The following is a 25,053-nucleotide window of genomic DNA, read 5'->3' on the forward strand; positions in this document are numbered from 1 at the left end:
GGCCATGGAGTTGGCAATGAATTCTTAGATGTGACACTGAAAGCACAAACAACAAAAGAAAAAATAAGACAAACTGGACTTCATAAAAATTAAAAACTTTTTTGCATCAAAGGACATCAAGAAAATGAAACAACAACCTACAGAATGGGAGGAAATATTTGCAAATAAGGGTCTAATATCCAGAATATACAAATAACTCCTACAACTCAACAACGAAAAAACAAACCCAATTAAAAAATGGACAAAGAACTTGAAAAGACATTTCTCAAAGAAGATAAAACAAATGGCCAACCAGAACACAAAAAGTTGCCCAATATTATTTGTCATTAGGGAAATGTAATCCAAAACCACAGTGAGATACCACTTCACACTCACCTGGATGGATATAATTAAGAGAGGAAATAATAAGTATAGGCAAGGATGTGTAGAAATTGGAACCCACCTACATTGCTGGTGGGAATGTAAAATGGTACAACAGCTGTGTAAAACAGTTTGGTAGTTCTTCAAAAGTTAAACATAGAATTACCATATGACTCAGCATTTCCACTCCTAGGTATATATCCAAAAGAATTGAAAACGGGTACTCAAACACTTATACGTGAACGTTCATAGCAGCACTATTCACAATAGCCAAAAACTGTAAACAACCCATATGTCCATCAACAGGTAAATGTACATACATACAATGGAATATTACCCAGATACAGAAAGGAATGAACTACTGATACAATACATCCAATCAAAATTCCAAGATATTTTATAAAAACTGACAAGGTGGTTCTATTATATATATTGAAATGCAAATAACCTAGAAAAGCTAAATCTATTTCCCAAAGAACAGACTGACATTACTTGATTTCAAGACTTACAACAGAGCTACAGCAATAAAGATAGTGCAGGATTGGTGAAAAGATATAATAAATCAATGGAACAGAACAGCATCCAGAAACAGACCCATACATATACTGTTAATTTTCAACAAAGATGTCAAAGCAATTCCAAATACAGTCTTTCAACAAATGGTGCTGGAAAAATTAACTATGCATGTGGAAAAAAATTAACTTGAAATGGATCAGAAACCTAATGTACAATTAAGCTTCTGGAAAAAAAAAAAAAATATATATATATATACACACACACATATATATATACTGATATATTCTTTTAAAGACATTTATATATACATATAAATAAAGTCTTCATGACTTTAGGGGTAGACAAAGATTTCTTAGATAAGACACAAAGAGCCTAAACCATATAATGGTTGATATAATGGACTTAATCAAAATTAAAAACTGCTCTTTGAAAGACACCAATAAGAAATCAAAAGATGAGCCACAGAACAGGAGAAAATATTCAGTATACATATATCTATCAAATAACTGATATCCAAAAATAGGCAAGGAATTATTACAATTCAATAAGACAAACAACCAAATAGGAAAATAGGCAAAAAATTTTGAACAGACAAGTCAACAAAGAAGATATACATAGTTTTTAAAAAATAATAAAAAAGAAAGAAAAAGGAAGACATACAAATAATAAATAAGCACATAAAGATGCTCATCATTAGTCAGGAAGATGATACAAATAAAAACTGTGAGATACCACTACATACCTACTAGAATGGCTAAAACAGAAACAAACAAATAAAACCCTGACAATACCAAATGCTGGCAAGGATGTGAAACAAATGACCAGTCTCTCATATTGCTGGTGGGAATGCAAAACGGCACAGTAACTTGGGAAGACAGTCTGGCAGTTTCTTAGAAAGTTAAACGTACCCTTAACAATATGACCCAGCAATGCCACTCCTAGGTATTTATCCAAGTGAATTGAAAACTTATGTTTATACAAAACCTATATGCAAATGTTTAAAGCAACATTATTCATAATTGGCAAAAAGCAGAAACAAACCAAATGTCCTTTAACTGGTAAATGAAGAAACTGTGGTACATCCAATACAATGGACTACTACTTAGCATGATATAGGAACAAAGTATTGATACACACAATATGGGTATTTTGTTAAGTGAAAAAAGCCAGACCAAAAGGCTATAGGGACAGAGAACAGATCAGTGAGAGGGACTGACTTCAAAGGGTAATTTACGGAGTGATGGAACTGTTCTGTATCTGGATTGTAATCGGATACACAACTATGCATTTATCAAAAATAAGCTCAAATACCACATAGAGTAAGCTGTATTGCATACAAATTTAAAAAAAACAAAAACAAAAACTACAGTGATAAAAAACAGATCAGAGTTGCTAGGGCTTGCGATAGAAGAACAAGAGAGAACAACAACAAAAGAGAGAAAGAACAAGAGAGAAATTTTTTTTGGCAACATAGCTGTTGCATATCCTGATTGTGGTAGAGCTTATATAATTACATGCATCTGTCAAAACTCACAGAACTATACACTAAAAGAGATAAAATTTACTGTATGTAAAATTATACCTCAATAATGCCGAATTTCTTTTAAAAAAGATGCCATATATACTCACCAGAATGGCTAAAATTAAAACAGATTGACAACACCAAATGTTATCAAAGGTGTGGTGCCTCCAGAATTTATGTACTGTTGATGGGAATGTAAGATGGTACAATCACTATGGGAAAAGTTCTGGCAATAAAACCAAACATACACCTACCCTATGACCCAGCCATTCTATTCCTAAGTATTTACTCAAGAGAAATGAAAACATATATTCATGTAAAGACTAATTCACAACTATTAGTAGCAGCTTTATTCATAATAGCTACAAACTAGAAACAACCCAAATGTCCTTTTATCAAAAGATGAATAGATAAATAAAATGTAGTATGTTTATACAATGGAATAGCAGTCTACAATATAAAGGAACTCCTACTGCATGCAACAATATGGCCAAAACTCATCAAATTGTAAACTTTAAATGGATACAGTTTATTGTATGTAATTTAAACTCGAAAAAGTTTTAAAAATCCAGCAGAATAAAAAATTCATTAATAAATTTGACTACAAATAACTTTTTAAAAAATATTTTGCATGGCAAATCCTGATTAGCAAGTCAAAACCAGTAGAAAATACTTGCAGCTTATATTACAAAGGGCTAATCTCCCTAACATTTAAAGAGTCTGCAAAAAATGTCAAGGGAAATATATCAAAAACTTCAATAGAAAAGTGGGCAAAAGACATGAACATTCTACAGAAAAAGACATAAAAATGACCCTCAAACATATTAAGAGACGCTCAACTTCACTCATGATAAGAAAATCCCAAAATGACATACGATACAGTAGGCATTGCTACCGACACCACAAAAAAAAAAGACAACCAGACTTCATGTGTCTCCTTGTGGAATTTATACCATCTATAAAACATTTATGAAAAAAAAATGTACAAATACCTGAATCTAGATCTAACTACCAATTTATAAGAAATAGAGAAGACAGAGAAAGAACACATTAAACTATATCACAGAGATTCAAATAGCAAAATTCAAACTATAATTAGTTTCTCAGGACAAACAACATGGCTTCTTCAGAAATAAATTCCAAGGGAGCAGGGAGAAAGGAACTGGAGGAAGAACGTATAAGTTAAAAGACCTGAAAAGACATAATCACAACATGTGGGCCTTATTTAAATGTTGTTAACAACAACACTGAGTTATCTAAGGAAACTGAAAATTTGAATACTGCCTCATGATATTAAGGAAACAGATATATATTTTTTCAGCGTGGTGATGGTATTGCAGTTATGTTACTAAGAAAATGAATCCTCATCATTTAGAGGTATTTATTCATACAGAGGCAAAACATTATCTGAATACTCTGGAAGGAGGGTTGGATGAAGGAGGGATGGCCTGGGTGGGCAGTTGTCGGGGCTAGATGATGGGTACTGTAGTTATACAATCCTGTCTACTTCTGTGGAAGTTCACAATTCTTCATTACAAAAAGAAAGGTTAATAAGAACTTTTTTTCATGAGAAAAGTTCAAAAAAAGTCTATACTACACAGAGATACCATTTCTCATCTATGAGACTGGCAAAAATTCAAAAATTTGACAAGCTACGATACTAGTAAGGCTGTAAGAAAACAGTAACTCTCTTATACTGCTGGTGGGAATGCAGAATGGTACGACCCTACTGAGATGAATCTGGCACTATTTAACATGTGCATTTACCCTATGACCAGCAATCCTACTTGCTACTGTAATTCTGAAACAACTTTATGTAAATGATAGTACTTCAGGTGCATCATAGGACAATGTAAACATACTGATGCTATGATTATATTTAAAGTAAAATAAAACAAATTTTGTTATTAGGAACCTAGATTTTCACAGTAAGAGAAAAAATGTACAAATACAAAACAAAAGGAAAAATTCTATACAATGCATCTGAATTAGAGTTAGTATGAACTCATGATCTTTGAAAATATGATAGTAATAGAAAATCATCACTTTGTAATTCCAATATAATCACTGACTTAAGCAAGAGTCTTCAATGAATACTAATACCACTAGAAAACAGGTTGTTAGGGAACAGAATATTCAGTCTCAAAATTTCACCCCAGTGTTCTTACCAATTACAAAGAGGAAAATGTATGTATCTTTACAGTGGTGACATCTTACAGCCCCCACCTTTACCAAATGATTTAGCATCTAATGAATCTAGAAGCCAGGGACTAACGGATATCACTTCTCTCTAAATAGACCACACACTATATGATTCCACTGATCTGAAATATCCAGAATGAGCAAATCTATAAACACAGAAAGTAGATTAGTAGTTGCCTAGGAGTATGGGGGATGGGAGGGAATGAAGAGTTGCCTAGAGATGGGAGGGTACAGGGTTTCTCTTTAAGGTGATAAAAATACTCTAAAACTGTGATAACAGTTGCACAGTTCTGCAAATATATTAAAAACCACTGAATTGCACACTTTGAGTGTATTATTCCTCAACCAAGCTGTTTTTAAGAAAAAAAAAGAATTATAATTGTTTTTTATCTTTCATGCCAGAGCACATCAGAAACCTTAAAAAACATTTCCTCTCCCAGACCTCTGAATGTTGTAGTGTCCCAGGGGATGGTCCACGGACCTCTTCTCTATTTACACTCAGTCTCTTGGTGAGCTCACTCATTTACATAGGTCTAAATACTGCTATCTCCAGCCCTGGACACTCTGCTGGTCTCCAGACTCATGTATACAACTGCCAACTCTACGGATCTACTTACTTTCCTAACAGGCCTCTCACACTTAGCAAACTGAGCCCAGATATACCCCCTCAGCAATCTGTTCCCCTCTGTCCTTCCCATCTCAGTAAACAGTCACTCCCTTCTTCCAGCTGTTCAGGCAAAATTTGGAGTCACACTTGATCAAGACTTCTTTCTCTCATTCCATGTCCAGTCCATAAGCAAATCCTACTGGCTCCATCTTCTAAATATATCCAGAATCCCACCATTTGCATTGCCGCCACTCTGGTCCAAGCCACCATCACCTCTTAGCTGGATTATTGCAAGGGCTTCCCTGCCCCCTTCACTCCATTTTCAATACAGCTGTCAGAGTGATCTCATTAAAACATATGTTCGAGTGTTTATTCAATATTTGCCAAGCAAATATTTAAAATTAATTTAATCCTTATAACAACAATTTTACAGATGAGAAAACCAAAGCACAGAAGATTTTAAAAATAACTTGTCCAAGGTCACATGATTAGGAAGTGGCAGAGCCAGGATCCAAACCAGGGGAATCTGGCTCTAAAGCCCATGCTCTCCAGTACTATAAAATGTCACTCTGCTCAAATCTCTTCAACTTGGCTGCTTATTAAAATTACCTGGGAGTTTTTTGAAAATCCTGATGCCTAGATTAGAGCATCCAGACCAACTAAATCAGAAACTCTGGAGATGGGATCTAAGCATCAGTCCATTTTTAAAGCTCCCCCAATAATTCCCACATTCAGCCAAGGTTAAGAACCACTGTTTTAATCTCATTCAAAGCAAAAACCAAAGCTCTTACAAAGACATACAGGTTTCACCTACCCCCCACCCCAACCCGTCCCAGTTCCCCCGCTTGATTACTCATCTAGCCACTGACGCCTACTACACTAGACAAGCTCCCCACTCGGAGCCTTTTAACTCAAATGTCACTTTCTCAGGGAAGCCTTCTTGACGTCCCATCTAAAACTGCAAATGCTCCAAACTGTCCTGCCACTTCCCATCTCCCTTCCCCACTTCATTTTTCTCCTTAGTATTTATTGCTAACAAACAATATCATTTACTTATTTACCTATTTCTTGTCTGTTTCCCCACACTGGAATGTAGGCTCCATGAGAGCAGGGATTTTTTTTCTATTTACTATTGTTTCTCCAATGCCTAAGACAGTGGCTGGAACATGGAAGAGACTCAATAACAATTTGTTGAATGAAAAATTAAGGGACCCATAATTATTGCATCAAATATTAATGTTTAAGTTTCCAGACAGAAAGCCGCTTTTGCCTCATCTGATGAGAAACGATTAGCAAACGATTTAATCGACTGGTTTGCTTAGATGATGGAAGGAAAAAGGTTCGATACTATTATTTCTGTTTGGATTTATACTTTCAGTAAAGCTAGTATGAGGTAAAAACAGATAAAACTGTGTAATTAAAACCTCCACAAAATCTATCCTTCAGCTTTACTTGTGCTCTAAGGGGGTAGTTAGATCATACAAACATTCATAAATTAACACACACAGTTAACACTTCATCAGTCAGGAACCATGAAGTAAGTCAAAAAAAAAAAAAACACAAAACAAAAATCAGAAAGAGACAAAGAAAAGAAAAAGAAAAATTAAATTCTGCACAGTGAGACTTCATTAGGCCCACAGGACTTCACTACTGAAGTCCTGATTAGATGCTGAATGAGACTAGTCTTGTCCCAAAATTGTTGACAAACACAAAGCTTAAGATATACAGACATCAAGGATCAAATATCTGTGGAGTCTGGCCCCAACACCCCACACACACCTCAGGGCTAGGGTACTCTAACCAACGTCTTACCGTCATTCCACTCTACAAGAGCAGCTGACAGAAGAGAGGGGAAAAAAACGACAAGTATTCCAAGTGTTCAGGGAGAAGGAAGGTGATGGTCACCCAAAAGCAGTGGTAGGAGGCCCCAAGAGAATCATTCACCAAGATCAGAAGTGCCTACAAGAAGGAGAAACTGTCACCTCTTTCTCCAGTTCAACGTCTGTTTATGAAGTAGCCTGAGTGACTGACCCTGTGCCTATCTGAGCAGGGGGGCAAAGAGAATTGATGAGAAATGGCAGGGCACAGAAAGGGAGCAGACTTAAGCAGGCTGCAGGCCACCATTTGACATCAAAAGGAAGTAAGTTTCCAGTGGATTAAGTGTAAATTACAGAAGGTAGCTGGACTTGAGCTGTCTTGCCGTTATCAAAAAATCTGGCTGCAGAGAGAAACCCACCTTACCCCCAAACACTCACAGGAACCAGCAAGTAGACTGAGAGGACAGAAATGAGGAGGAGGGAGTGTAGGTTGGTAAAGGTTTACCCACAGCAAATTTCATATCCAGGGACTGCGCACTGGGGAGTCTCCCTGCAAGATCTCACCAAAAATTCCAGTTTGGAAGCCTACCGCTAGACATTAATGGCTCGCCACTGTTAATCAAGAAAAGGCTTTAATAACAACAGGTAAGAAACAGTTGCCTCTTCTAACTAGTCTCTGTTCAAATACATCCACAAAGAGGGAAAAGAAAGAGGTATCCAGGGAGCATACCACAATCCCTCCCCACTCCAAGTGCTTCAGGGAATAAGTGGCCAGATATTGGGTTAAAGGAGGAGTGGAGCTTTAATAGGAAATTGAAGGTTTAAACTGAAATAGATTAGACTGGAGCTTTTAATCGCTGTAAATGATAGAAAAGCTACCATTTGCCCATGAAATCATGAGGAAGCAGGGAGAGGGAAGATCCAACAAAGCATAGAAAGCAGTCAATGTTGAAAAATATAACTGTCTTAAGTTTGTTCTCACCAAGCTCAGACTGCTCAATAACCTGACGACATATGGAACAGCATTATTGCCCTCAGTAATGAGAGGAACACCTGATGTGGAAATTCCCATGGGGGATTTACTGTACCCAGCAAGATGCTACATTACAAGTCCTCTGAGACCACTTCCAATTCTAAGTGCCTGTGATTGTCCTTTCTTCAAGAAGAGGTTAAACTGAATCCAGAATCCAGATTTCAAGGGTTAAACTATTAAAGGCTAGGCTACCCAAAGGAGTAAAACCACAACTTTCTGAAGAATAAAATTATCAGACTCATAAGTCTGATAAGGGTTCCATGCAGGAAAAAATATTTAAGACTTCAACATTTTTAAGACTCTAAAGACTTAAGTGTTAAAAAAATATCCTAAATGACTTTGATTTTTCTTTTACATTCAACAGAAATTCCAGTTCAAAGAATGTTTATGATTTAAAATCCTCAAAATACCATCTTCCTGAATCAAAGCAATTCAACTAATCAGAGGCTTACCAAAATAAACAGCAAGCACATGTTTGCTTAAATATCTTCTAGGAATTACAAACTCACATGTTCTTTATCATACACCAACTACTGGGAAAAAAAATCACTCAGAGTTCAAATGGTTTAATGTCACTCATTAAGCATAACAAAATCCTATTGCTGCAACAAATACCAACAATTTTTATTTTTAAATTAAAAAAATTCCATACGTTTATGTTTCTAAAAATAATTAAGCATTGCAGACCAGCATCTAAAGCTACAGAAAGTTTCTACCCTAAGAACTCTTTTCTGATACCAGTCAATAAATTTCCAAATGCTAGGTACTTACAAATGGTCAAAAGAATTAAAACTAAATGTTAATATTTATCTCCTAATAAAGTCATTTTATTGTATCATTGCAGATCTAAATGAGAGAATCACCTTGAAATTTAAAATCAAATCTTAGTATTATCAAAAGTAAAATGCTCAAGCATGTGAAAAAGTAATAAAGCTGAGGCAGTTACTGCTATAGAACTTGAAATTCTCTGTCTAATAAAGGCAGAGTGTAACTACTGTCACATCTGAATAATTAACTACATTTTATTCAGAAAACTATTTATCCTCCTCATTCTTAAATGACAGTTATTTAAACAAGAACAATTATTTAACATCAAACAGTACTTCAATGTCAAAGCCCGACTTAAATTATGCTAATAAATTACTTCATGGATTTCATTCTGGATTACAAATTATCATCAGTAGAAGTAACTGTGGGTTTTGCAGTAGGAATGTAAGAACTTTCAGGCTTAAATAAAAATCTTTTTTTTTAAAGCTGCACTAAATGTTTTTTGAGAAAAAGCCCCATAAAAAGATAAAATGTTTCCATCTTTCCCAAGTTATTCTCCTAGGAATTTTCAATATCACAACCTATATATTAACAACCGACATGTGAGTATTGCCCACAGTGACTTTTTAAAGAAAATAACTCTATGCTATTCTTAATGTCCTTAAACAATTCTAAAACGGTCCTTCCGGCTTATGAACTCATGGCAGTTTCCTAACAATTGTATACTTATCCTGTTTTACTGTCTCTCCTAGTCTATGACAAACTCACATTTACACACCACCTCTTTCCTATTTTGCTACATTGCTAAAACTAGGGGGGAGGGGGATACAAACCTGCTACTTCCCCCCTTTCTCAAAAGCAACAATAAAAATACTAATTAACAAGATAAAATGAGGTATGAAGCAGTTTCAATACATATAAATCACATCTCCTTAACGTCACCAAGTTATCCTCTGCTTACCACAAAGGACAAATGCATGGCCATATCCTTTGATACAGGTACACTCTTCAAGAGAATCCTGTCAATGGATACACTGCAGGGTTTACAGCGCTATAAAATAAATTAACTATTAACTCAAATTCTGCTAAGCTTAAATACTCTTGTTCAAATACATAAATATTCTAAAATGTAATTTCCCCTGGGAAGACATGGCCAAGTTAAGGATTTAAACTAACTCTACCTGGGGAAATATCTTTTGCCACAAATGTGTTAATATGAAATTTTGAGTATGAAAAGCAATAGGCTTTTTAGTCAGAATGAATCTTACTATTTTTTAAATAACAATTCTTCAAGTTCTTCTGTGAAAAAAAATTTAGTTTTACAAAATGATTTTTTCAAGTTTTTCTCTGAATCATATAAAGCTTACCCCAATTTTGCTGTAGAGAGTTTCAATGGCATTAAACTAACATAGAAAGTGTGTAAGCTGAGTGCCTGGGGGGAAATAAAGCAGACAGATCAGTAGTTCTTGGATAAAAGACTATGGTATAAACCGCATAGTGCGCTATTGGTTCCAGTCGTTAAGCACACAGGAAATAAGATTTTCTAGTTAAAAAAACGAATTGACAAACGGCAACGACTCCGTTACAGCAAAGAAAATCTTATCAAAACCAACAACGATCAATCATAAAATAAGAAAACAAGCATTATAGGATTGTAAGGTGAAATCGGAGGGGGAAAAAATGGCCCAAATTGCCTGACTATATCTTCTATAACCTCCTCTAGGACCTGCCCCCAACAGAGCGATCGAGTTTCATTATTTAGGTGCCCAGCCGGGGGCCGATGCTCTGCTGTTGGGCACAGCATAACTAGAATTCTACCAAAGGCAGTAAACACGACTTTCATTATGACAACACTTTCCCCTCTGATGGACTATCCAGGAGAGTCAATAGAAAGCATCTGAAATAAACCACAAACCACTCAAGACGGTCCCAAAGCGGTAAGACTGGCAGCTGGCCTCTAAGCTTAAAGACCTGGGTTCTGGACGCCTCCCTGGTCCTACCTGCGTGACCCTGGACAAGTCAATTCCAACTTTCGCACTGGTCACTGCACCATTAAGGTGCGAGGGTAAAGCACTAATACTGCAGGATGCTAGGGCACAGGGCGGAGTCGACTTCTGACTCGGCGAGTCCTAAAGTGAAAGCGCATTAAAATAATACAAGACGATGCCCTAGGCAGCTGAGCCCCCGTGAGCTCAGCCCTGAAGTCGAGCCATTCGACAGGCGTCGCCCGCCGGGAATCCCCCGACAGCTGGCCGGCCGCGCGTCCGGGAGGAGGGCGCGACGGTACTTTTTAGCAGAGCCACCGCACGGCTCCTCGGCGACGGCGACCGCCGCCGGGCTCCCCACCCTCCTCGGCCGGACGCCGCCGAGGACCGAGGTCAGGAAAACAATAAAGGAAGGAGCCGCGGGAAGACGCCGCCGCCGCCCCCTCCCGCCACCCAGAACTCGGCGCGCGCAGGTGAGCCGGCCCCGCGGCCTCTACCAGGTGCAGCCGCGCGGGCCGACCCGCCAGGAGAGAGGCCTCGGGGGCGCAGCCCGGAACCCCGCGCCCCCCACCGCCCGCGGGCCCGCACTTACCAGCGCCCACCGGTCCCTCGAGCCTCCCAGCTCGCTTCAGCCGGCGCCGCGCTCCCGGAGCCCGGCCCCGCTCACCCCGCCCCGGCGCGGCCGCGCTCCTCACGCCGAACTTCACGGCGGCCCTCGCCCCGGAGCACCGGCGCCGCCGCGGCCCCTGGTCCCACAGGCACCGAGCTGCCGGGAGCGGCGCCCACGACGGCCCACCCGCGCACTGCGCACGCGTGCCCGCGCTGCCTCAGCCCCCAGACGGCGGCAGAGATTCCAGAGCGGGCACTCCCAGCCCGAGGAGACTACAAGTCCCGGCAGGCCCCGCGCGGGTCCAGGAGGCGTGGCGGGCCGGGTTAGGGGGCGTCTTCCTGGTTCAGGGGCGGCGACCTCGGGCGTGTCGGGGGGGGGGGGGGGGACCGCGCGCGGAGCGCTGGGCCCTTGCGCTGCGGTGCATCCTGGGACTCGTAGTTTTCGAGGACCACGGGGCTTGGCTCGGGGTTGGAACTCAGGGTTCTCTTGTGTCACCGCCTAGAACTTCCAGGCACAGGGATCTTTAAAAATAGGCTTCATTCGTTTGCAGATAATTTGTTTGCAAGCTGTCCCATAATCAGTCCAGGAAGTATAAATTCACAGGCTGCTGTGTGACCTGGGGAAAAACGCTTTACAGCTCTTCGCGCCAATTCTTCTAACAATTTCTCTCTCCCTAGAACTGTATCTGCACCTCCTACTTAATAGGACACGAGGCTTAGAGAAACTTAAAGAATGATTAGTCGATATTCGATTAGTCGAAAGGCTGGAACATAAATATGTATTATCATGAATATTTATTCATAAATATTTAACCTGTTTGTTGAGCACGTACCATGCCAAATCCCGTAAGAGGCACTAGACACACACTTGAGAACAAGATAGATGCCGTCCTGACCTCATGGAGTCTGCAGTCTGTAGTGGGAGCTAGTCCTTAAACTAGCAAGATAAATACAGATTTTAATGCAATGGAGAAACTAAGCAAGTTAAAGAGATAGTGGGGGAGGAGGGGCTCTTTAGAGAGGGTGGTCAGGGAAGGCAGTCTGACGAAGTGATTTTTGAGCTGAAACCTGAAAAAAAGAATCATTCAGCTACGCAAAGAGCTGGGAAAGGACTATATGCCACGACTTGGACAGTGCATGGCGCACACTAGGCTCGCAATAAATATTTGTTCCGTTTGTGTCCTTCTTCCTTTCCTTCTCCAACAAAATCTTTAGGAACACCTTTCAGAACATCCTTCCTGTGCGAAGATGTACAGGAGACAAATCAATGTCCAGCAGCAGGACAGGCTGTACGCGTACAGCTGATAGGACAGAAAACACAAGGTAAATGCCTACGAGCCTGGCGACATGGCTGGAACCTTGACTACTTAACCCCTTCTTTATTTGTGAACTGGGTCAAAAGTCTCAGCACTCAGGCTGGCCTCCTGACTCGCTTCTGTTTATGAGGTAGAGAATCGGATTTGGAGTTTGCCTCCATTAGGATTCTAAAGGAAGCTTAGATATTATCTCATCAAAATCAGAGGTGGAGTGAAAAGCAGCCCTAGACTTACCTGTGGACACTTACCTTTGTGACCTTAGGCAGAGGGTGACACTTTACCTTTCTGATGCTCAGTGACCTCAACCGCTCACCTTACAGAATGTTCTCAGAGTCTGATAAGCTGATAGAGAGGAAAACGCTCTCCAGCCTGCGTGGAATGCTCCCGCCCTGGCTCTTTCAGACTGCTTGTCTTCAACATTTCCAGGATGATTGTTCTGTTATCTTTTGAGAAACCTTAGCTGTGTAGCCCTGCTGACAACTGTCCTCCCGAGGCCTCATTTCCTCATCTTTACAATGCTTGAAAGGATTTGGCCTCATCATAGTTTATAAACTGGCCAGAGCTGTTTCCTTTTGTCCACACAGTGGGTTTTATTTTTAACTGAATGTGTGGCTAACAGCTAAAAATAGGGAGATTTCACATAAAAACCCAGGTGTCACCTGCCTGATCTCTCTGGATATTTGAGCTTGTTGTCCCTGGCTAGGGGGTCTAGAAGGGTCTCCAGCTCCAGAATCCTAGAAGATTCTAGATGGGATATTTGGGACATATTTAAACTTAAAAAAAAAAAAAAAAGATTCCTTGTTTATCTGAAATTCAAATTCAAACTTAACGTCTTGTATTTGATCTGAAAACCCTAGCTCAGAGATCAGACCACTGAAGCAGAGAGCTCTCACTCCCTCCAGATGGGACCCAGAGGGAATCTTTCTCCTGAGTGTTATTATCATTAGACATTACTGACTGAGTGGTTTTAAATTATTCCTTTGCTCTTTTTGCCTAACAAGCCCCAAAGGTTGTTTGACATTGACAGTCACATTTACAGACAATGAGGAAAGCCAGAGAAGTGACTCAAGTTGCCCAAGGACACACAGCAAGGTAAGGGCTACTTTGAGGTTGCAGTGTAACCAGAACCTGTTAGCATCCCTCTGTGTGGAGGGCTCTGGATCGCCAATAAACACAGTGAGAAAACCAACCAAACAAACAAACAAACAGAAACAGAAAAAAGAAAAAATAAACAGAACAAAACAAAAAAACACTCTCTGCTTTTCCTCTGGTCTTTTTTTGGATGGAGAAGTTTATTACATAACAGTGCTTTCAGTGTTATTTTTTAAAAAAAAGTATGTGGAATATTCCCTTATTGAAATTACAGTCTGGGAGCAAACCAAGAACATTCAGGACCCACAGACAGCATTGAGGAATGCTGGACTATTCCATGGATACTTGTCATCTGAAGAAAAGGGAGAGGAGGACTCTGAATTCAAGAATCTGCAGTTTACCTTTAAAACATCCTTGTCATCATCATCATCCTGCCTTGCATGTGCAAAGCACTTGTATGTTTCCAGCAAAAATATTTATTGAGCCCCTTCTGTATGCTTACATGCTGGGCCCTGGATCCTCCAGACAGGCATTAGCCCCTTTGACAACACAAATTAGAACAGTGAAGTCAGGAGAATGATCCAAAGTCACAGAAAGGGACTGAGCACTTGACTTTCCCTCCCCTCACAGGCACTTCCTAGCTCCTTCCCTGCTCTATTTTTTCTGCTTTACTTTTTTCTCCTTAGCAATGATCACGTTCCCACACATTATATATTTTACTTATTTATCTTGTTTATTCTCTGTGTGTCGCACTAGAATGTAACGTCCACACCCACAGGGATTTTATCTGTTTTGTATCCTCAGTGCCTAGAACAGAAATATTTGTTGAATGATGGATGCCACCAGCCCCCTTTATGAACAGAGTCAGAATCAGAAGTCAACAGAAGGAGGAACTCCAGCAGTAAACTCCTGTTTTTACTAGAAATCAGAACGCAGAGAGAACAAGAATCAAACATGAATCAAACATTCTCTGAACCCAGATTTCTTCCTTTCTTATTCCCTCCAGAAACTGGGTAGCAGAGAGTTAAAGACAGCTCTTTCCTATTTTTCCGTGTAAAAATGAAACTCACACCCTGGGAAGGGAGTTGGTGGGGTTGCTTTTGCGGTTAAGGAGTCAGAAGAGTGGCCCTCCCATGTACCTGGCCTTAGCCAAGCCGTAGGAAGGGTGATTCTCAGTCATCACCCAGGATGGGGTGGGATTAGGTGACCTGCCCAGAATACAGATCAGGTGACTGATTCTCCTTCTGGGGCTAATTCTTGTGTCCCAGGGCTGGAACACAATCCTCCTTCAGGGAGGAGCTCTGAGGGACCGTCCATATGCCATGCTTACTGAGGTACAAGAACAGGATTTCCAAAAGGGCAGCAACCAATCTCGAATTCCAGGCTCACAGAGGAAAAAAAATCGAGGGTCAGGGGAGACGATTGCCTCCAAGACCTTTAGAGAGCAGGACCACCTGCCCTAGGTGCACTTTCCTGCCTCAGCACGAACAGGCAACAAAAAAGGGAACCTGGCACTGAATATCGCCTGATACCACAAGACCCCTAAAGGTCCCCAGCAACCCATGTGATCTCTGGGGTCTGGTGAGGTTCCAGCCCCATCAGACACCCCAGTTAGGTCATACATTAATTATCCTGACTACATGTAGCAGGTCTGGGATTCTGGGAAGCCCTAAAATTGTGGAGCACACAATGCCTGTATCTTCCAAGCACGTGGACTCTTGCTCCAGTGTGGCGAGAAAACTTGAAAAGGAAGATTTTCTGAAGCCAAGGTGCATGTCCAGGGCCACAGCCGGGTAGCTAATTGCCATACTGAAGTGGGGAACATTCAAGAGGGTGAAGGGCTCTTTCCAGACAAAGCTGGGGGAGGATCTGGGAATGAGTCCATCTTGGGCTCTGGGAATTCCTCCTCAGACCCCGGCAACTCACCTGTCTAATGCTAGCCAAGCTCCTCCTCAAGTCAGAGGCCAGTGGTTTCTCTCATCCATCTTGCCGTTTGTCAGAAGTGTTTGTTTACATTCGACAAGAACCAGTGCCTCAAATGTTCGGGAAGGCTGACGTGTGCCGTGCTGTGACCCCCAGGGGAAGGGAAGCAGAGGTCACAGCTTCCACCAGCTGACCCTATGGACACAAGCAAAAAGCCTGGTCTCCGGAGTCCATCTGAGCTGACTAGCCATGACCTTGGGCTTGTTACCTTATTTCTCTGAGCCTCAACATTTCCTCGTCTGTAAAATGGAGTTGATAACAATTCCTACTTCACAGCCTCTGCATACGTCTTAAATGAAATAATGCACGTAAAGTTCTTAGCCAAGTGCCTGGCACACATTACTGGCTCCATCAATAGTACCTTGTTTAGCCCAATTCCTGAGCCCACCTGAGCAAGGTGGATGACACATTCAGAGTCTCTCACCTGGGCAGTGGGTATGCTGTGGACCGCCCACATATCTGGAAGACCAGGATAGAAGTACTCATTGTGGTCTAGGACCTTGGGAAATTTGATATGGCTGGGGAGCAGGGCCATGTGGATATGGTGCTGGGGAATAAGAAGGGCCTGATTTGGAAGGACCCAGGATGCCAGTCTTGGGGGAATGTGATGACTGATTTTATGTTTCAACTTGACTGGGTTAAGGGATGCCCAAATAGCTGGTAAAACATTATTTCTGGGTGTGTTGATGAAGGTGTCTCTGGAAGAGATTAACATTTGGATCAGTAGACAGAGTAAAGAAGATCACCCTCTCCAATATGGGTGGGCACCATCCAATCCGTTTAAGGCCTGAGTAGAATGGAAAGGCAGGGGTAGGGTGAATTCACTCTCTCTACTTGAGCTGAGACATCCATCTTCTCCTGCCCTCAAATATTGGACCCCTGATTCTCAGGCCTTTGGACTCATTCTGAATTACACCACTGGTTTCCTGGCTCTCCAGCTTGTAGACAGCAGGTAATGGGACTTCTCTATAACTATGCAAGACATTTCCTATAATAAACATCCTATCATAACTCTAACTATCTATCTACCCATCTCCTATTTGTCTTTTTCTCTGGAGATCCCTAATACAGGGGGACTTCAATTTGCTTTCCCAAGTACTCCTCCACCCCCTTCTCCTGGCCACAAAAATACATAAATATAAATAGATTAGAGCAGGATTGTGATGACTTCTTCATCATTTTCAATCATCTTCGCTCCTTCAGAAACATTTCACTTTCACCTGGAACCACCCCCCCGGCCCCTCCCCCATCCGCAGACCTAACAGCAGGGCAGCTCTAAAAATAGCTTGCCTTCCAGACCCCCTGGCATGTAAATACATCTTTGTTCTCGGCTGGCATTTAATAACTGTACTTTATGGTGAAACAAAAGCTGTAATCAGAGTCCAACAATGGAAGCTGCAGCCAGCGCTGAACAATACTCAGAATTCCCATGGTGATCCCCGCCCCCAATCCGCAGCTGTGAGAACCAGAAGTCTCAAGCATGAATTCCATTCACAATTATTTGCCTGGTCCTAGTCCCACTGCGGCTTATTCAAATCAACAGCTTTCCTGCCTCCTCAGCGGGGGTTTCGGGGCTTTCGAGAAGCTGAAAAGGGATGCCAAGCTTGAGCCCCTGCCAAGAGCAGCCCGTGCAGGTGTGCACGAGGGGGCTGGCCCTGAGAAGTCTGCACGGTCGCTCGGTGACAGGGCCAGACTGCCCCGAGGCTGGAGGCTTCAGCAGCTGTCTCAGTACCAGCAATTCATGCAAGACTTCCTTCAGATAAAAGAGAGCTTTGCACTGATTTTCTTATCCAGCACTGCAGTCTGTGCATTCCAGGATAAGCCCAGCAGCTGGCTTCTCCTGCCAGGTTCAAGTCCTAGAACCTCAGAGAGAGAAGGTCTTTAAGAGGGACTATTCCAGTGGGTCTCAAGCCTTGTTGCATGTTAGGATCATTGGGAGTGCTTTAATAAGATTCTTAGGACAAGACCCCATCCCAGACCAATTGAATCAGAATCTCTGGCAATGAGGAATTGACCTTAGTATTATTTATTTCTTTTTTCTTTTGTTTTGTTTTGAAGTATAACTTAAATATAGTGTTATGGGTTGAATGTGTCTCCCCAAAATTATATGTTGAAGCCCCCATTCCCAATGTGACTATATTTGGAGACAGGGTTTTTGCGGAGGTAATTAAGATTAAATGAGGTCATAGAAGTGGGGCCCTGATCCAATAGCATTAGTGTCCATACAAGAAGAGACACCAGAGATCCCACCTCCCCAAAATGTGAAGACTCAGCACAAAGGTGGCCATCTGCAAGTCAGGTAGAGAGCCATCACTAGGAATGGAATCAGCCAGCACCTTGATCTTGGACTTCCAGCCTCCAGAACTGAGAGAAATCAATTTCTGTTTAAGCCACCCAGTCTGTGTGGTATTTTGTTACAGCAGCTGGAGCTAAGACACACAGTAAAGTCTACAGCTCTTAAATATAAAGGCCAATAAGCTGTGTAAGCACGATCCACATCAAGATACATTTCTCACACCCCAAAAGTCTTCCTATTGCCAGCCAGAGGTAACCACTGCTTGACTTCTATCACCATAGATTAGTTTTGCCTGGTCTTGAATTTCATGTAAGTGTAATTACACACCATATTGTACACTCTTTGGGATCTAACTTCTTCTGCTCAACATTGCATTTGTGAGATTTATCTATGTCATTGGGTGTTGTAACAATGTGTTCTTTTATTGCTGTGTAACATTTCATTTTGCGAATAAAGCACAATTTATCTATTCTATAGGTGGCCATTTTGGTTGTTTCCCCTCCTGTTTCTTTTTCCATGTTGCTAACCCTGTGCCCAGAGTGGCTTTTCCCTCCAGCTCCATTCGGCCCCCTGATCTCTTACAAATAAAACCTGCCTACCACTAAGACCCCAGTCGAAACTCATTGTCTCTTAGACTCTTTCTGACCTTTCACAGAGAAATGACCCTCTCTCCTCTGGGACCCCACGGCTCCCGAGGTTGAAATTATAGGGGCATCTCTGTCAAGGGACCATGATTTCCTCAAGTGCAGGGACCATGTCTTAATTATCTTTATAGTCTCAGCACAGTGCCCTGGAGATAGGAGGGGTTCAAGAAATAATGGCTGACATAACATTGTAAATTAATTAATTAATTAATTTTAAATTAAATTAATTTAAGAAAGAAAGAAGGCAGAAAGAAAGAGTGGCTGGTTTCTGGGAGGCAGGCCCCCTACCAGGGACGGTGGGGACACCTGGGGGCAGATCTGGCTTTGGGAAGGGAGGCCGGCAGAAACTAAGCAGGTTCCAGGCCTAGAAATGGCCCAGAGACCACGAAAGACACCTGACAGGAAGTCCAGTGGGACAGACTGGGTGTGAGCACAGCATGCAGCTGCCCAGGGCTCACACCCAGTAGCAGCCCCAGTGTCCTAATTCCAAGCCCCAGGCTTAGCTCTGGATGCTGAGCCCCACACGGCACCTGTGGAGATGGGCTCAGGAGGCTGGGAGAATGGAGCGCTTAGGCAGGGTATCAGTGGGCCCAGCCAGCTCCAAGGGACTGGGAGCTCCTAAGTCCTGACATGGCCCGGAACTCTGTCTTAAGAACTGCCACATGGCCCTTGATCCCTCATGATTGCCACTCCCCTTCCAGTGGGACATTTGGAGTTACCCAGGAAGCTGGGTTAGAGGCGCTGGGTTAGTGGGATTCATTGGATTTGCTGCTGCAGGATTCCTTTTTCTGATTTCTCTCTTGTCCTTCATTTAAGTCACTTACATAAGGCCACCAATACAGTTCTCAATCCAGTATGGCAACCCAACAGCACTACTTAGAAAGCTCAGCCTCTGAATTAACAGCTCTTCGACAATTCATGCTTTTTGTCACAGAAAGATGATTAGCATTGTTTAGAAAACCTGCTTTCACGAAGACTTAAATGATTGCATGTCTTAAAATGATTAGCTCACTAATGGTTTATAATTTTATGTCCTTCACATGTTTGTGATCTAAGTTTTTGACCCACGATGCTGTTGCAAAGGGATGCTGTTGGTGCCAGACAGACCTGAGTTCAAATCTACCACTTGCTGGCTGTGTGACTGAGCCACTCAATTGCATGTGCTGAGCTTCAGTTTCCCGTTTGCCAAATGATCCCTCTGCTGTGTAGCGGTTGTGAGGATGGGGCTTAGTGCATGGCAGGTGCTCAATAACAGCTACCATGATGGTGTCCACCTGGCCATTGAAGAAGGCTCACGCCCCTCCCCTCCCCGGCCCCATCCCTGGATTCATCATCTTTATTTCCTAACAACAAACAAGCTTTGCTCTGGAAGCTTTCCTGGTTATCCTGAAATGCCCTCCCCCATTTCATTCTCCTGCCCACATGCTGCCCGCCAGACTGTTTGTTTTGGATGCAGGAGGCCAGCCAGGGAGTGGCAGGCCTGCCCATGCAGTTCCTTGAAACCAAAGTTGCTCCCTGAGTCATTGCTGGGAGAAGCCAGTACATCCAAGCACCTACACAGGCATGTCAGAGGTAGGATACCCTGTGGGTGCACAGGCAGAGTTACGGGGGACAGAGGGCCTATAAGCCAAGCACATGGTGTAGGCTTTATCTTGGGAGATTCGGAGAAGGGGCATTGAAAGTTTTTAAATAAGAAAGGGACATGATCAGATTTGTGGGTTAGAAAAGTCCTCCGAACTCTTCGATGAGTCTTTCCGGAAGGGAAAACCCCACCTATATTCTAGCATCTTCTTCCTTTGCCCAGTAAAGGTCTTCTGCTCTAGCCAACCCCCTACACAGACTCTCTGCACCTCTGCCCCATTGGAGTGCTCTCCACATGGCAACGTTTTCCCTGTACTTCAAGGCCTGGCTTGGTTCTTCCGCCTCCAGAAATCCTTTCCTGCCCCTCAGCACATGTTCACTGCTCCCTTCCCAGAACCCAGGGTTCTTTCCCACACACCCAGCAGCCAGAGCCGCTCAGAACTTGCTACTCTATGTGGCTAATTCTTGGAGCACACAATGCTGCGGAAAGAACAAAACTTTGCAGTCAGAAAATCCAAGTTCAAGTTCAGATTCTGCCCTTAGCAGTTTGTGATCTTCAGCCTCTCACTCAGCTTCTCTGAGCCACACTTTGCTCATTTGCTCCATAGGCATCTCCCAGGACTGGGGTAAGTATCAAAAGAATGTAAAAGCACTCTGGAAACAGTGATTTAAAAAAAAAAGAAATAAATAAAATGACCTTTATTCCTAGATAACATGATTGTCTGTCCACAAAATCCAAAGAAATCTACAAAAAAAGCTAGTAGAATGAGTTTAAGGTGGCAGAATACAAGAGCAATACACAAAACCAATTTTATTTCTATATATTAGCAAGTGAGAGAAGCCAGACCCATACGCAAGAAAAACATAAAGAGGAAAAGAACATTACTCTCCCATGAGAATTCCCTGGTGGTCCAGTGGTTAGGACTCCACACTTTCACTGCCGAGGGCCCAGGTTCAATTCTTGGTTGGGGAACTAAGATCCCATAAGCCGCGCAGAGCAGCCAAGAAAAAACAAACAAACAAACAAAACACTAGTCTCCCTCCAAAAAACATACTCCATGATTCCTGTTCTACTGTATAAACTGTAGAAAATGCAAATGAATTTATAGTTACAGAGAAATCAGAGGATGGAAAGGTAAAGAGGGGCAAGAGGAGGGATTACACAGTTTTGGGGGCAATTAAAATGTTTACTATTGTGATTGTGTTGTTGTGTAAACAGTGATGTTAAACAAAAAGGGGAAAAGGCATGCGCTGTAGAGCCAGGGAGACCTGGGGTGGGACCTTGGCTCCGTCTCCCACTGGTTGCCTGTCTCTAGGCAGGCCATCCAGTGTCTCTGGGCTAACTTTTCTCCTCTGTAGGTGGGAAGCTTAGTACTTGCCTCCGGGATTAATGTGAGGATCAAATATGTTAAGAGGTCGGCACCTTGTCGGGCACATAGTAGCCTGGCAATGGATGTTAGCGCCCTGCCCTCCTCACTGCCAAACAACAGTGCTTTGGACATGGGGGTACGGACATGTGTGCCGATTGCCCGGCTGATTTAATTACTGACCAACCAAATAAAGGGATGGATGTATTGGTGGATAGATGGGTGGGTAGATGGATAGATGAGTGGACTGGGAGACAAATATCTAACTGAATCAACAAATAAATCCACGAGTGGATGACCAAATGGATAGCTGAAAAAATCAAGGAGCAAACGAATGCCTGAATGAATGAATAACGAATGGAGTGAGCACATCACTAAATGAGTGACAAGAGGGACGTGGCAGTAAATGACTGTTCTCCTTCAGCCCAGAGGCCCACCCTCCCCTCGGCCTTTGTGCTGTGAGTAAGGCACCAGTTACCTTGCAGGCTCTCTCTTAGTGGCAGGCAGATGCCCCTGCCAGGTAACCAGGGTAACCTGGTGCCTGAAGAGAAGCAGCATTTGGCTCCTTGGAAATCCCATCTCGGCCCATCTTGGCAACAAGGACAAACGCTCTGGGACTGCACAGACTGGAGACAGCGCCCCCTCTGAGCGGCCAGTGGCCAAGCTCAGGCCAGGTGCTTGCCCACTTGGGCTGGGGTGGTGTCCTTGGTGGTCACCGACCTCCTGCTGAGGAAGGGGGGCGTCACTTGTTCCACTAGAGAAGATGCAATGGCCTGAGCCAGCTAGGGAGGTGGGTTAGACGCCCAGGAAGGGGGGATCTGCAGAGAGCTGGGGCGTGGCCCCATCCTGCTGATGGTGAGCTTGTGGGTCAGGAGACGGCTCCATCAGTCACAGCATCGCCCTTGGGGCGAGGAGCAAAGACCCATCTGCGAAGGCACCCTGACTGAGAGCCATTCACAGCGCGCGCCTCCTTCTTATAACCTCACTGGGAGGCAGCTGGGCAGTGCTTTCCTCTCCGTCAACCCATTTATAGATAAAGAGGCCCAGATAGGAGAAAAGGCTTGCCCAGGGTGCGAGAGAAACAGCAGAGAATGAAAAAAATTCCAATCTCTCGATACCTCCACCCTTCTCTACGGGCTACAGGGGACTCAGTTACAAAGGGGGAGGATGACACCCTCTGGCCACCCCAAAGAGGTTGCTTTTTGCTGCTGTCCCTCTAAAATTGTACTGCATCTGTTGCCTGGGTCACTTCCCCAACTAGCTGAGAGCAATCTGTCTCTGAAGTCTCAGGTCACTTTGTTCAAGTCCCTCTTTCCTCCTCCCTGACTTGCAGTTGTTTAAGTCCTGTCTTCTCTGTGCTGCTGGGCATGAGCACTTCAGTGGAGAGCACGGCCTCTTCGCCCTCCCCTATCCTCCCCCCACGCCCGGCACGTGTAACACGGTCCGCGGTAGCCACCAAAGGTTCCACAGCAAGTTAGGGAAAGAGGTGGGTGGCCCAAAGATACGCAGCCCAACAAGACATAGTCCCTTTTGTCAGGAGGTGAAAACAGAAGACTTCTAGAAACAACAGTGTCTTAACCCAGAAGTACAGATTTCTTTTTTTTTTTTTTTTTTTTACTTTTATTTGCATTTATTTTTTGCAGCATTTATTCCCAGGCCATAAGTTTTTGTTTCTTCAGTTTCTTCTGGGATATTTTTTTCTTCTGGGTAACCTCCACTTCTGGTTTAGGAACAATCTGTTCTTTTTCAGTAAGGAGCATCTCAATGTGGCAGGGAGAGCTCATGTATGGGTTGATCCGACCACGAGCTCTGTTAAGTCCCGCGCCACATCTTGGGGGCTTTGTTCACCTGGATGTGCTCAATGACCAGAGTATCTACATCTAAGCCCTGAAGTTCAGCATTACTCTCTGCATTTTTGAGCATGTGCAGTAAAAAATTCAGCACTCTTTTTGGGCCACCGACCCTGCGTCCAGCCCCACTGTCTGGCCTGGGCACACATACCAACTCCACCATTGTAACAACAGAATGGCACACATTGCTTCTTTAAAGTGACATCCTTCAGATACTTGGTGGCTTTTCAGATATGCATACCCTTAATGGCCTGGGCAGTTTCATGAGTGTTCTTAAAGTGAACACGAAGATTTGAACCTCTTGACTTGCATGATTTTGTGGGGTTTTCTGGGTCAAGTGAATAGCGAACCATTTTTAGAGGTCACCTCAGGCCACTTACCAGAAAAAGCCAGATTTCTAAAGGTGGGATTCTAGGCAGTTGGATGGGCCTGGGGACAGATAATTAGGCCACAGGCTCTTTTCAGAGGTTTCATCACATGGTCATTACTAACTCCATCCAGGCATAATTCTCCCTCAAGGGTATCACTTTTCATTTTTCTTAGGACAGACGTGCTCTTTTCTGTGCTCTATTGGCTTTTCATTCAGGAAGAGAGGGCAAAAATATCCTTTAATTTACCAAAATTGCTTTTTAAATGCATCAGCCAACGCAGGACTATCGGGAAGATAATGGTTCTTTCCCCTCATAATGATGGAGTAAATTTCAGCCAAAATGAATTTAAACATTGTTCGTGGGCTATAGTTTTTTATTAATTTCATCAATCATGAGTAAGCCATTGACCTTCCACGGCTCCAAGCTGTTCTTAGAGCATCTCTTGCCTTGTTCAAAGCCAGCCTCAAACACGGTTTTCAGCTGGATAACAAGAGGTGGGTCTTTTTCTCCAGCAGGGCAGTGGCTGAGAGCTCTGGAGTCTGACAGTCCCAGGCTCGTGTCCTGGCTCTGCTGCTTCTTGGCTCTGTGACTTAGAGATTGCTCTGTGCCTCTCTCCTTCCCTTATTTGTCAAGTGAAGATAAAGATATTATCTGGAACTTTGCAGGGTTGTTTAAAGATTAAATGAAATGATGTATGTGAGGCACTTATCAAGGGGTCTGTCACATAGTAAACTCAATGAATCTTAGTTATTGTTATTATTCTAATACAAACATGGCATTATTTTTATTTTGTTGTCACTAGGTCTCATGGTGTATCTCTCCATCCTTTATCCCTTTATCAAGCCTTTATCTCTTATGGTTTGGCTACTCCCTCCCCACATCTTCCAGTGGCGGTTGGGTTGCTACTGAGGGCAGGAGAACCAGGCAATGTTCCCTGTTGCATAGAATAGGAGGTGCAGCTGGAAGATGGGCTATGGGCCCTGCCTGTGGGCTAAACGGGTGTCCAGCATATCCTGGTGTGTGTGCTTGGAGCTCAATTCCACAGGCGCCCAGTGAGGCCAGGTGCACCCAGCTCGGAGATCCTGCAGGAGAATCCTCCAGTCCCAAGCTTCTCCAACCACTAAGTACATCACT

General features: G+C 42.9%; 1 protein-coding gene and 1 pseudogene across 12 annotated transcripts in view; both read right to left on the minus strand.

Moving 5' to 3' along the window:
- PLEKHA1 (pleckstrin homology domain containing A1) overlaps positions 1-11,687 on the minus strand; it is a 57,754-nt gene extending 46,067 nt beyond the window's left edge. For all 12 annotated transcript variants that reach the window (XM_061187166.1, XM_061186787.1, XM_061186711.1 and 9 more), the window contains exon 1: positions 11,403-11,687. The gene's annotated coding sequence lies outside the window, so the exon portion shown is untranslated. The remainder of the gene's footprint in view (positions 1-11,402) is intronic.
- Positions 11,688-23,344: 11,657 nt separating this feature from the next.
- Positions 23,345-23,901, minus strand: LOC133092760 (large ribosomal subunit protein uL22-like; annotated as a pseudogene).
- Between the last annotated feature and the right edge of the window lie 1,152 nt (positions 23,902-25,053).

This window comes from Eubalaena glacialis, chromosome 1, assembly GCF_028564815.1.
Source record: "Eubalaena glacialis isolate mEubGla1 chromosome 1, mEubGla1.1.hap2.+ XY, whole genome shotgun sequence".
NCBI lineage: Eukaryota > Metazoa > Chordata > Mammalia > Artiodactyla > Balaenidae > Eubalaena > Eubalaena glacialis.